The sequence below is a fragment of the Columba livia genome, chromosome 3 (assembly GCF_036013475.1).
Source record: "Columba livia isolate bColLiv1 breed racing homer chromosome 3, bColLiv1.pat.W.v2, whole genome shotgun sequence".
Lineage (NCBI taxonomy): Eukaryota > Metazoa > Chordata > Aves > Columbiformes > Columbidae > Columba > Columba livia.
In genome coordinates this window covers 51,479,023-51,492,635 of record NC_088604.1, presented here as the reverse complement: position 1 = coordinate 51,492,635, position 13,613 = coordinate 51,479,023, and the positions used below count along the sequence as shown (strand labels likewise).

At 41.6% G+C, this 13,613-nt stretch overlaps 1 protein-coding gene across 5 annotated transcripts in view; it reads right to left on the bottom strand.

Moving 5' to 3' along the window:
- Nucleotides 1–13,388, bottom strand: part of DSE (dermatan sulfate epimerase) — a 36,331-nt gene extending 22,943 nt beyond the window's left edge. For 2 of the 5 annotated variants that reach the window (XM_065056716.1, XM_065056720.1), the window contains exons 1-2: nucleotides 12,735–12,928; nucleotides 12,322–12,391 (exon numbers count right to left, since the gene is read on the bottom strand). The gene's annotated coding sequence lies outside the window, so the exon portion shown is untranslated. Of the gene's footprint in view, nucleotides 1–12,321; nucleotides 12,392–12,734; nucleotides 12,929–12,993 lie in introns of those variants that run through there. The other 3 variants (XM_065056717.1, XM_065056718.1, XM_065056719.1) reach the window with 3 other exon arrangements.
- Between the last annotated feature and the right edge of the window lie 225 nt (nucleotides 13,389–13,613).

Here is a 13,613-nt window from a genome sequence, read left to right as displayed (position 1 = left end):
AAGGATGAGGAATGCTGGAGGTTTGTGCTGGGGTCATTTTATACTGTGCTTGAGGCCTCTGGTTCTGACACGTCCTCATTTCCCCAAAAAAAAAAAAAAAAAAAAGAAACAAAAAAATAAAAAGGTCCAAAAGAAAAAAAGACAAAGACAAAGCGGCAGAGCCTTAGAAAAACAGCTGAAATACCTTGCCTTTAGGACATTCAGGATTTTTGCATCACTATTTTTACAGTTATTATTATTATTATTATTCTAAGGTGCTCTCCATTTTGCACGTGGAGATTTAGTGACAGCTACCAAGAAGGCTGAATGTTAAATTAAAGCGCATATTTTCCTACATACATGACTTCCCCAAATATGCTCAAATGGCAAATCTATGTGGAGGTTAAATGTGAGTATTTAAAATAGTAAGTTACTTCTTGCAAATTACCAACTATATAGCCTGGAGTCCCAGATAAAACATGGCCAGGATTCCCCTGAGGAAAGCCAGCAAATTCCTAGAATTCTTCCAAGGGGAAAGGTTACAGAAAGCAGACCCAAGAGAGACAGTTTTATGTAAATAATGAACAGTAGTTTTCAATTATTAAAAGGAGAAATAGAAGGAAAGAAAACCTAAAAACAAATATGAAATGTTTCTTCCATGGAAAACCTGTTTCACAGGATTCAGACATAAAACTTACAAGAAGCTGAAGTACAAAGCAACCTTTTTTTTTCCCCCAAAGCTCCCTACCTACAGATGCCAAAATTTTCTAACAGAAACTTAGGCTGCTAAAACCTTATTTAGAGACTCACATCCTGATTCAACAATGTAATTAATATGTGCATAGACAATGAGGCAACCCCGATAGACCAGGTCCTTCAGCAACTACTGCGCATACAGACACCCACGGTGCTTGTGTTCAGCTTCTAAAATTAATTTGGGAGCAAGCAAATTTGGCCAAGATGTACATCTTTTCTTATGCATTCCTGCCTCGGGTAAAAAGAATATTGCACCCTCTAACTGCCTACATTTATTTATCACAGTGTGCAGCATAATTACTTTAAGAGAGTATAATGAAATATGACATTTTCATAGTACTTTAATGTATTTTCCAGGTAAGTTTTGCCCTTTTTTGGATGTAAACCAATAATTACAGGACACGTTACGGAGATCACAGGGTGGTTTATTTGGTTATACTTTTACTATATCTACATATTCTCTCACCACATACACACATACAAAGAAACATAAACCATAGTTTATCGGAACATACTCATGTCTACTCATATTCTCATCTGTAAATAAGGAAACCATACAACAGTACATTTTGAAAGGAAGGAGTCAAAACCAGCCAAACTGGTACATCGTGTTTGAAATGTTTTTTGGTTTTTTTTTTAACTGTTGAGAAGAACTGCTTTTAAAGCCCTTATGATTCTTTAGAACTAGGGAAAGAGGAAAGAACTTAAAAAATAAATAAATCTGGAAAACAAAACAAAACAAAAGGCAAAAGATGCCTGTAACTTTTCCTGTGATCATCATACACTGGAAGAAGTTTCCTGGCTTATGCAATCAGAAAAAAATCCCAGCAAGCAGTAAGGATTAAGCACATACATAAATTTAGGGATGGTTGTAAGAGTTCTCTAAATTAGGGTCTTTCTGACCAGAGATTAAAGAACATACAGGAAGGCTGCCCAGAACTCCCACTTTGTAAATCTGGACACACATTTCCCAACATTTCACCAGCAACAAACAACTTCAGTGTTGTCTAAAATTCATATTCTGTATTTTAAGAATTTAATAACACCCCTCATTTTATCCTCTTATGCATGTATGCATTTAATAAAGTAAGTCCTTTTTTCAGCTTGGGCATGAGAAGCAACCACCATACCACATTGCTTAGAATAACAACAGCATAACTGGAAACTTGATCTACAGTAAATTCATAGGGAACATATTCAGAGTCAAGATCTGGAAGAAAGTCAATAGGGATTGACAAAAGCAGGGCTACAAAATCATTCTTATTTATTCTTGACAGCTTTCCCATGACGTGAAGACAATAACCATTGGCAGCCATGACTCGATAAGGCCAGCAAGCCCTGTCCCATAACTTGTCAGGGCCCAGGCTGGTGTGACAGGTGAATGGGAGGAGGCAGCAAAAGAGGCCACCTTCCTTCCTACACAAACCTCTGTGGAGACACCAGCCACAACCACGTGGAGAGAATCCCCCAGGAAGGTCCCAGGACAGGCTGAGAAAGTTGAGGTTGTTCAGCCTTGAGAAGAAAAGGCTCCAGGAAGACCTTACTGTGTCTTTGCAGTATTTATAAGGGGCTGATAAGAAAGATGGGGACAGACTTTTTAGAAGGGCCTGTTACAACAGGACAAGAGATAATGGTTTTAAACTAAAGGAGGGGAGATTCAGGCTAGACATGAGGAAGAATTTTTTTTACAATGAGGCTGGTGAAACACTGGACCAGGTTACTCAGAGAAGTAGTAGTTGCCCCATCCCTGGAGACGTTCAGGGCCAGGCTGCATGGGGCTCCAAGCAACCTGATCTAGTTGCAGATGCCCCTGCTCATTGCAGGGGGTTAAACTAGATGACCTTTGAAAGTCCCTTCTAACCCAAACCATTCTATGTTTCTATGATGATTCTAAGGCATGACTATGGCTCAAACTGTCCTACAGAGTGAGGAGACAGATGTTGCACATTTGCTCATCTGTGATGCCCTTAAAAGCAGGACCAGCAAAAGTAATAATGAAATGATGACAAAACTCCACATAGAATAAACATGTAGATCCGCAATATAAACTATCACCCAGGTAGTGACGAAATACAAACTGCATGGCTCTATATACAGCCACAACAAACCACCCCCATAAGGATTTCAAGTGGCAGAACTCCCTTCAGCTACAACCACCATCAAGCACTTCGCTGCCTAGGACAAGACCTGAGCACACTTCACTGCCTTACTGACTCAATCAGGTAACTCCAAAGGGCTAATGGGCACGATCATCCTTCCTCACTCAGTTCAGTAGCTGCTTAGAAACTACACTGATTGATAAGATATATAAAAAAACCACTTCAGAAATTAGCAGGTGGTTGCCAAAGAAGGAAAGTACCTTCAGCAGATGAATGTGACCAAAATAGTATAATTTAGGGACTATTTAAAATTCATTACAATGGTATAGATATACCTGTGCAGAAAACAAACACCACAAAACCAAACAAACAAACACCACATCCCACAAGCCAGAAACACTGACACAGAATGCATATTTAGCTGTGTTGAACGTTATACTTTGATGTTTCCTTAGGTAACTCGCATACTGAAAGCTAAAGAAACTCATAGTACTGTTCAAAAACACACATACAAACCCTGATTATCTGCAGAGCTCAGGTGAAGCCAGATATGTAGATAACTAGCCATATTAGCTCCAACTCACCAGTTTTAAGTGAACCTGCCACAAGTTTGTTTCACGTGCAGGGCTCAGAAGAATAGGAGCTTAGGCTTTCTGATTGCTTAAAATCACATGCACAAAATAATTTTTTAAAGTTAAAAGAATTCCTTACTCTCATATTACACTACATCATTACCAGACACATCTTCCAAGAAAAGCTCAACCTTTTCTGAAAATAGGGGGTGGGGTTTATTCAGCTTGGGAAACACGACCTGATAAAGTATTAAAATTGAAAGGAGGCTGAAGGGTGCCTTCCCATTGAAGAAAATGCTATGAGCTTCGAGAAGGCTCTCACTTAGTCCTAGATTGAAAGAGCATTTGCCATTGTTTCCACTCCATTGCCAGTAGAAACAAACAGCAAAGGACATAATTTATTCTAGAAAAAAATCAGACTAAATCTTAACTATTTCAGTTCTCCCCATCTGCATTAATGACTAGATGTTCAGCTGCAGGAAGAAACACATAAATTGTGAAACTGATGCCACTAACTAAACTGAATATTGATATATACAAATAAGTTGACCAAATAAACTTGGTTTAATACACAATTCAAATAAAAAAGAGGTCCTGTGTACTCCAGCCTCCTGGGCACAGAAAGGCTGGTCCAGCGGTGACAGCAGAGGAGTGAGAGAGGGGCAGCGCTGGGGGATGAGGGGAGGACAGCACCGTTAGGACCCTAGCCAGCACAGCTATTCTTGAAACAATCTGACCTTGTGGCTCATTACCAAAATAAAAACATGCAGAGAATTGTGGCTTTCTGCAGTATCAGTTCTGAAGAGCTGCTATGCTTTGTGGATGCTTTTTGCTGGGACACTTGTATCCTCCTCTACCTCACTGTGTACCCTGGGCAGAGCTAGTGCTCAAACAGGAACAAGACTCTCTGGCCAGAAGAAGGTGGATGGAGTTACACTCTCGGTGAGAGCTGGGCTTCCCACTCCCATGCTATCTTCTCCTTCCAGATTGCTCAGGACATTCTGCAGGCAAACCCTTGGCATCTCTGCTGCAGATACACTGGCTTTCCTGTGAACCCCCCTGCAAAATACCAAGCTATCTCCAGTGAAGTTAAGAGTACTGAAACTCTGCTCAAGTATGAAATCTCTATACTTGTAAGGAAAAAACAAAGCAAAACAAAACATAGGTTTTAACTACTTTAAATCTCAAAATTACCATTTAAAGACTTATTTCCACAGATTTTACAACTTTGTCTTCTTTTGGAACGCTCCTGTTTTTCACAAAGGCTACAGTTCTCATTATTGCTACTTGAATTACCTCCACAAGTGTTACGGTAAGAATTATGTGCAAACATTTAATGGAAAATCTGTTCCACCATACTGACAAAAAACAAACCTTCACGTTCAGCCTGCAAATCTTTACCTTAGACAGTGACCTCTGAGTCAGCAAGGACTTAACTTTCATAAATATTTGCATAATTTCTTGATAAATTATTCAAAGTGAAACCAAGCTTTTAGAAAAAAAAAATGTAATGCTTAGTCAGTTCTGAATTTCATGTTGAACACCAGTGTCATTCTACTTTTGCCACAACTTAAGTTACATGATAATATCATGTTGTTAAGCTATTCAAAAGTACTAGCACTAAAAATAAAATGAGACATTTTAGCACCCAGTGCTAAAACAGCTAAGAGAGTCATAGATATTTTAACAAGAAATGTTCAACCACTAGCAACAGCTACTGCCATACCTATACCATGAAACTAATAGGTAATGTTGCAGTAAGATGTGCAGAACATCTTGTTCCACTCAATGCAGATGGGTTTGCATCTTTTTGTACCAATGCTGACAGCTGCCAAAAAGTGGCTGCTTTGCCACAGGAGTGCTAGGCTGGATCACAGTGGAGAAAAAACTTCTATAGGAAGTACCTCAAATCATTAGCAAATCTTTTCACACACACTGCAGATGACTTTGTTGCTGATAAAGAAGTAGAATCTATAAAACCGAATTTATCAGTTGGAAACAGTGGTGTTTTAAAATCATGACATTATCAACTGGAGAGTTATTTTGTCCAACAATGTCAGTTGTAGCATTGATCTAAATATTTTGCAAACATATTTAAAAATCGGAGAGCAGTTAAGTCCTCTAACTGAATCCCATGACATCTAAGTACTAAATAATTCAGGCTAAGTCCATAAAAACTGAGAGGTAAAAGAGTCAATAGAGACTAACTCGCATACATTGCCATTTGGTTCCTACAGACTCACAGAAACATATCTGATATAGCAAAATTAGGCAACAGATGGAGTGGGACCAAGAAAAGTATAAACTTATTTCTGTACTGTAGCAATGATAATAAATCTACTAACCAAAGCCCCAAGCTGTACAGTTCCCACATCAGCCAGCAGCACTGCTGAGTCTCTCACAAAGCTGCAGGGCTGGCCACCAGTGCAGGAAATTCTCATGTCCCCAGGCAACAGCAGTCAGGAGTCGTTCTTCCATCCCCCCTGTTTGTCAGTCAGATAGAACACGAATGACCATCTGCCTCCCCAGTAAAAATGCTGGAAAGGTATAAAAGTCACTGCTCATAACTTGAAAAATACCTATTTTGACCCTAACCACCGAGGGACATGACTTCATTTCTTCCTCTGATTTTTTAACTACGAGAAATATGCCACATCACAATTATATAATGTCAAAGGTATTTAAAAGCTTAAGTACTGAAATCCTGAATATAATTCAGAATTAAATCTACAATAAAATAAAATATAGCTAAAGCATAGCTCAAGTATCCAGGTGTTAGTATCGCACTTGTTCTGAAGCGACCTGAAACACCTTAAAAGACGCTTTGGATCAACTTATATGTCTGAATAACAGCTGTGTTATGAAAATCATAAAGGCAACCAGAAACAACCAGTTCATATAAGAATTATCAGTGTATGACATCATGTCAGCAGTCAAGATTTTAACTTGTGTCTGTCCTTTGATCTATACACAAAATTCAATGGATCTATTTAGAGCAGTACCCAGCAGTGCGAGACCATCATTCTGGGGGGAATGGAGGGTTGCACGCATTCTCCACCATGCTACAGATAGGACAGCAACTGCAAAGTATTTTTGCAAGTTTACAGCAGGATGTGTAAGGTATCTGTGACCGAAGGTTCATCTGCTTATTCCTTTAATTTGAAAGCTTATTTGTCTATTTCACCTCTGTATGTATAAATTAACAGGGTATACACACCTGCACACTGAATGCATAACCTTTTCTCTGCCTCAAGCAAAAAAAAGATTTAAACTGTTTGCATGCCCAAACCATAACCTGTGAATTTGGAATTTTCTTCTATTTTATAGTTTATCCTACCATATAAATGCTTTCGCAATAATTTTTTTGATTGCGCTAACCTTACTATCCCTAACCCTTACTGGGATCTTTGATTCCATACTTCACAGCATAGAATGAGTAAGAAAGTAATTTTGATATGCAAAATCCTGAAGGCAATCATTCCCAACCAGTACAGACATGCCTGCTAAGGCATCCACATTTAGTGAATGAAAGCTCAGTCACTTTTACCATCAAAGGCGTAAAACTACAAGCTACCACAGAAAGATTTCCTTTAAATCATCAGCATTTTTTATTTTATCCTGAGCTGAAGTACTTTCAAAAGGCCATTTAAATATTTTAAAAGATAGATTTTTCTTTTCAGAAATGTTTCCATAAATGCTAACACTAATGGAAGACAGTTCCGAGAATTTTTGTATAGGCCAAAAGGATGTATTAACTACATTTGTCTGTTCCGTAATGTCCCAGAAGTTAAACCTGCAAATCACTCATCCATCTCTTATATTACAGCACACAGGACACTTTTGGGGCCCTGGACTACAATTATCATGGACACTGCAGAAACACAGAACAAAAGTGCCTGTAACAATTTGGGTGGTGACACGGTATTCATTCAGCAGCTGCCAAGAAGTAGTGTAATCTTCCTGGCCCATGCACATGGACCCACTCAGGGGGTCTGTAAAAGTGTGAACCCCTAGGTGTGGGGCATCAGAAACCAGGCCTAGGGTCTGCTCTGACAGCAGCCTCCAACCCAAATGCGCAACCACGTCTCACAAGAGGGAATGAGCAAAGGAAGAGATTATCTGAGGTCAGCGAGAGCCTGATCTCTGCACAGATCGGGGGGCACAACCGCGGTGCAGAGGAAGAGCTGGAAAACCTTCAGAGGGTGATTGCAATGCCCAGGAAGCGCAGATAAAGGACAGAGGAAATTAATCATACGTGCAAAAGGGGAAAACCAATTTTACTGCTGTCAAAACAAAATTCCTCCTGGTGCTTAATCTGCCCCGCTCAGGCTGCTGCATGCCAGGGAGCTTCCCTCACTTTTTAGGAGGCTGATTACAGCATCAGACTTCAGATACTGAGACTAGTGTTTCAATTTCTGACTTTAATTTCTATCCTCTTTCCCAACTAATACTAGTCTTGAAACTTTCCAAATACTTGTAAATGCCGTAAGTCCTCCGGCTTGTTGTTCGCCTCTACTACGGATAATTAACAGCTTTAACCTTTCCTGCTTGTTGTTTTATTCGTCCTTCATTCGGTTACCTCTAAGATGTGTGAAAGGAATGAAATATTCCAGACAGAGTTTTACAAAACTAATTCTCACTCTCTGGATCTATATCTATCTACAGACTTCAGCAGCTGAAAGAGATCAAAGAGATGTTTTTATTTGTGAAGCATTTCCACAGGACATCATAATAATAGATGGGAATTCTAAAACACATCATATCCTTCAGTTGCTATGGGATCAAACTCATTTTGACTATGTTTCTATATCCTGTTTATGACTCAGTCTTGCACGCAAAACTATTTTCAAATTTTACTTTTTATTTATGTTAAAGTATTGTGACTGCATGTAAGAGCACCAGCAAAGCCAATTTATTATTTTAAAAATACTTCAATCTAGGCAATTTAAATCAACACTTACTGTTATATTATCTACGTATCATCTTAAGATGTGTGTACACAGACCTCAAATGTGTATTCACATAGAACTACTATTTCATTTGCTACAGGATAAATGCCTCTGTTGTTGTAGACCTAAATTGCACCACTCTATCCAGTAGTCACATCTCACTGCAGATCAATATGCTGTTCATTATTATTGGTACAATTCTGTTGATACCTCTGCTGCTTTCGTCTGTTATCTCATTATTATATTTTACATATATGTATGTAGATGTGGCGTATCATTTATATATCTACAGATATAATACATATGTACCCAGAAGCAGATGATTTTTTTTCAAGGTACAAACTTGGACAGACAATAAAATGTATTGTCCCATAGTTCCTTTGGGGTTATCACTACTGTCTTCACTGCTGCCCAGAATACTCTTGATAGAAAGTGGCAATTACATTTTCATGGACTGAAGCCTCAAATGCAGATAGAGTTAGAAGGCTACGTTACTCCTGTAACATTTAGCTACTCACAACTGGCATGACCAATTTGTGTGAGTAGGCATCAACATAACCATTAAATTACAGTAAATTATGAAATTTAGAATTGTATAATCTCATTTTTGACCTTGAGTTGTGCAGGCATAGCCCTCCCAGCAGAACTGAAACCTGACACATTGTTTTGGCAAAAAATGTGATGCATCACAATTAGAAGGATCTGATTAAAAGGCTTTAAAATGACATGACATCAGCATAAATGCTTTCAAACAACTCTTTAAAACTCTGGGCAGTCATTTGATTAGGAGACTTAAGAAAGCATACCAGGTTTATATCAAATGTTTAGCATTTTTAGTATTTCTGATTAAAAAAAACCAAACAACAAAACAAACAAAAACCAAACAAGAAAATATACCAGGACAACTGTGGTAAAGGAAATCTTACGTTAAAATGATGTTTGTCTAGTTCTGAGATACAGTACCTGCCTGAGTCTAGTGACTGAGGTCCCTGCAAACCTGCTCTAGATAATGCTATTGCCTATTTCTACTGTTATACTCTGTGAATCTGGGCAAGGGGAAAACCAGAAACACCAAACAAAGGTAATTTCAGTCTGCGTACATAATGGCTGCATTGTGCCTGAGCTTTCACACCTGACTATGTCCCAATATCGGATGAGAGTGTGATGCCAGCACCTGATGTGAAAAACTATTTCCAGTGCTCCGTCCTGAATGTGATTCCCAAGATGACCAGACCCCTCCAGTCAGCTCTCCGTTACAAACACTTCACTTCTGCTAAACTTCTACTGATAAAGCTTTAATGAGAGAGCTAAATGACTTCAGCTAAATTTCCATTTTCCTAGCAGGCTTTAATTCCCTCCTCTGCTCTGTTCCCATGCTGACCAGGTAACTAGGTCCAGCCAAAGTGTAGCACACAAGGGTTTGGGGTTTTGGCTAATGCAGCTCTGTCACACCTCACCACATCCCTGCTGGGCTTAGCTGGGCTAACAGACATCAGTACAATGCTTACCCGTGTAAACAGAAAAGTAGCTCAAAGGAAGGGCTTTCTGCCAAATATTGAGTCTGATAATAATAAATACATGGCTACAGTCTTGAACAACAACCAGCACCATGGTTTAACAACTTTTGGGAGTACATTATTGTAACTAAACTGTTTTATCTACTTCATGAATGAAGATAGCAAAGAAGGAATAAACAGCCAGGACAAACTTGCTGCTGAGATATCATATTTACCAATTAAATACAACTTGCTAAGAAAAAGTCATATTCTCTTTCACTGTTCAGATACTTGGATTCCAAGTCTAAACCAGGAAACAATAGTTACGGAAAGTTGTTCTTTATGTTTTTAATCCCTCCAGAAAAAAAAAAAAAAAAAAGAAAAAAAAAAAGAAAAAAAAGCCAACTACAACAACAAAACCCAGGGAAAACGGCCTTTATTTCTTGCAAAACGTCCAAGAACAATAGCAGTAGTAACCAAATTTCTTTCTTCGCATTGCTAGAGTATGTTGTGGGTGCCAGATGTGCAAGTTTCCACACACAAGCCTAGGAATGTGACTCATTTTTAGCTAAATGCAATCACTTCTGAGAGAAGGGACACTTCAGTTTCACAGACCCGTTTACAGCCTCATTTAACCCTAGTTCTCACTGCTCAGACTCTCAGGTACTGAAGGATGCGACCATTTCTCCACTAGCAAATAAGCTCACTATGATCATTCCCAACCCAAAAGCTGCCTGATGATGGGAATGACCTTCTACCACCAATTTCTTCAAAACCATACATGCTTGCTGTTATTTTACTTGAGGGAAATAAATAGTACACAGTGACTTCATGTGCATGGTGTTTGAGATGAGCCTTTAGAAAGTACCAAAACCAAGATGTCACTCTAAAACTGGCTTTCCGCTACTCCTTTTTACTTGTAACTGTATGCAACCTAGGAAAACCACATCTAACATTCTGACAGGTAATTAAATTCCTCTCCATTGTGTTGCAGACATTTACTAAATAACTAGTTAAAACAACTAATATAAACTATAACAAAAACTCGGCTCACTTGGGCAACCAAAATCTATGCACTTTTACCACAGGCAATCAATTTGTTCAGCTCGTATATTTCTTCCTTTGGAATCCATATTCTCTATGGCCAAAGAATAGGTTTTAGAAGAGATTGTATATGCATATACAGTGGCAAAACAGCACCAAGTGTTTTCTGAGATGAGTCTCCACAGTAGAGGATACAGATAGGTTTTTAAACTGTCCTCAAATCCTGCTCTTGTATTAAATAACAGCACTCAGGTTTTTTTCACGGCAATTCAAAATTACGCAAACTATCACAATGCTTCAAACAAAACAACAACAGGCTCTTATTTTTAATAACAAGAAAAGAAAATGGCATTTTGGTAAAGTAACAGTAGTTCGGTCTCAAGAAAATATGCTGTGATAAGTATATTTTTGTTTTCACATCCTGGTGAAGTTTAGGGAGAGTCAAGAATGTTCCAGTCAAGCATTGCTACTTTGTTGACTTCTACTAAAACCTTAGCTCATTTAGGTCACTTAAGAAACACACAAGAAATGACACACAGTAAAAGAACGCATAGCTGAAATAATATTTAGCGCTTCTGTACAAAAATGCACCCAAGGATCTCCAAGTAGTTATGAAACAAATTAATTAATTAAACCTCTCATCACCCCTGTGAAGCAAGCAAGCACATTTATCTGTTTTATGAGGAAGGAAACAGAGCCATGGAGAGGTGGAGTGACTTGCCCAAGGCTACCCAGCAAGAGTCTTTCAGAGTAATAAACAGCATCTGAATTATTGATTCCCACTGCTGCCCTTCAGCTGAATTGTTCCTTTCGAGTTATAATCATTGTTGGCATGATAAACATAATGTGGCAATATGTAGCTCAGATTTGCTTTGTCTTTGTTTAGATTATATTAGAACTTAAGTGTCATTTAAATTGCAATTGATCTTAGGGTAACCAAAAACCTCTGAGTAGTTGAGCAATATTTCCTGTATTTCATTCACAATTGTATCTATTTCTTGTATTGCCATTGCTTATGTCCAAAAAAGCTACTCCAGCTTGAAAAGGCAGGAAAATGTCACAGATTTCAAGAGGGAACAACAGAAAACAAGAGGGAATGTCTACCTTCATTCATACATTTCAAGAGTTGGCATAAGATGCACCAAGTGATGATGCATCACTTTCATACAATAGCAACTTGCCATCCTGGGGCTGAGGAAATTGAACTTTGCGAGTTAATAATTGTGGTCCCAGGGCACTTAGAGCTTTTCCAACAACAAAACAAAACAAAACAAAACAAACAAACAAACAACAATCAAACAAACAAAACAAATAAAAACAAACAAAAAACCACCACAAAAACAGTGGCAGGAAGTTGCATCGGGCAAATCCCTCTTTTCCTGTCTCTCAGCTTCCCCAGGTGCAAGACAAGGATGCTACCGCTTACCTTTCACACTCGCATGTTTGGGAGGCTTAACTCATTAGCAAAAGGCTCGGAGGCTCTGGCGTCAACGGTGCTACGGAGGAGCAGAAAGCTGTTAGACACGTCGCCCAGAGATGCAGCTTTAACCGGGATGTCTCTCCGCTCCCACCTCCCCGGGAACACGGGGACCCATCCTGCGAGCCGCCCTGCACCTCCGGAAGGGTGCGGGTGTCCAGGCGCCGGTGCCCTGACCGCAAGCCCCGCGCCGCAGCGACCCGCCGTCCGCTCCGCCGGGGACAGCCCGGAAAGGCCCGTGCCTGGAGGCTGCTCCCCGCGGGACGCCCCGGGACACCACCCCGCCCCGCTCCCGCACCGGCTGGACCCAGCCCCCGCTCCCCGGCCCCCGCCGGGCGCTGCCGTGGGGCGCCCGCCGGCACCTGGTGCCCGCTCGCTCCGCTGGCCGTCAGCAGCGCGCCCTGGGGATGGAGACGCATCTGGCGCGGTTGGGAGCGCTGGGTCCAACCTCCCCCTGCCCAAATCCGCCGGTAAACACCGCCTCCAGCCGTGCGCTGGCGGAGGGGCGCTCCCGGGGCCCTCCCCGCCGCCGGCCGTCCCGGGGCCCGCAGCGGGCAGGACGGGATAGATGGAGGGGTCGGGTCGGAGCGGAGCGCTGCCCCGCACCGCACGGGCACTCACCGCCGGCGGCCCCTGCCTGGCTCGTCTCGGCGCGGACCCGCCGCTCGGCAGCCAGAAAGTTTCTCCACCGCAGCCCTGGGGGACGGAGCTCGGCGGGGGGGGGACGTTTTTCAACTCAGGAAGAAAATGACTCCCCCCTCCCGCTCCACCTCCCGCCTCCCCTCTCTCCGCCCTCCTTCCTTACCTCTCCCCGGTCCTCCTCCTCCCCCGGCCCCGCCGGCCCCTCACGCCATGGCGGCACCGCACGGCCGGCCCCGGGGCGGCGGGGAGCCCGCCTGGCGCTCACGGCCCCGCCGCCGCGGCTCGCAGCCGGGCACACGGGCTGCGCAGCCTCCCGCTCCGGCCCGGAGCGCTCATTTAGTTCTCCGTGTGCTTATTTATTTATTTATTCCTGGCGTGCAGACGCATTTCACTCTCCCCCTCTTCCCCCACCCCTTCTCCTCCCCAGCTCGTGCTGCACGGAAATACCCTAATTCTCTCTTTCCGCGGCAGGACTTGTTTCTCTGCAGGGAACGTGTTGGCCCCGACTCCGGAGTGCCGGCGATTTGATTTTTTTGCACCTGGAACGTGAGGCAGCAGTACCAGGGTTCGGGCAAGGGGTGCTGTGGCGGGTAAAGCGT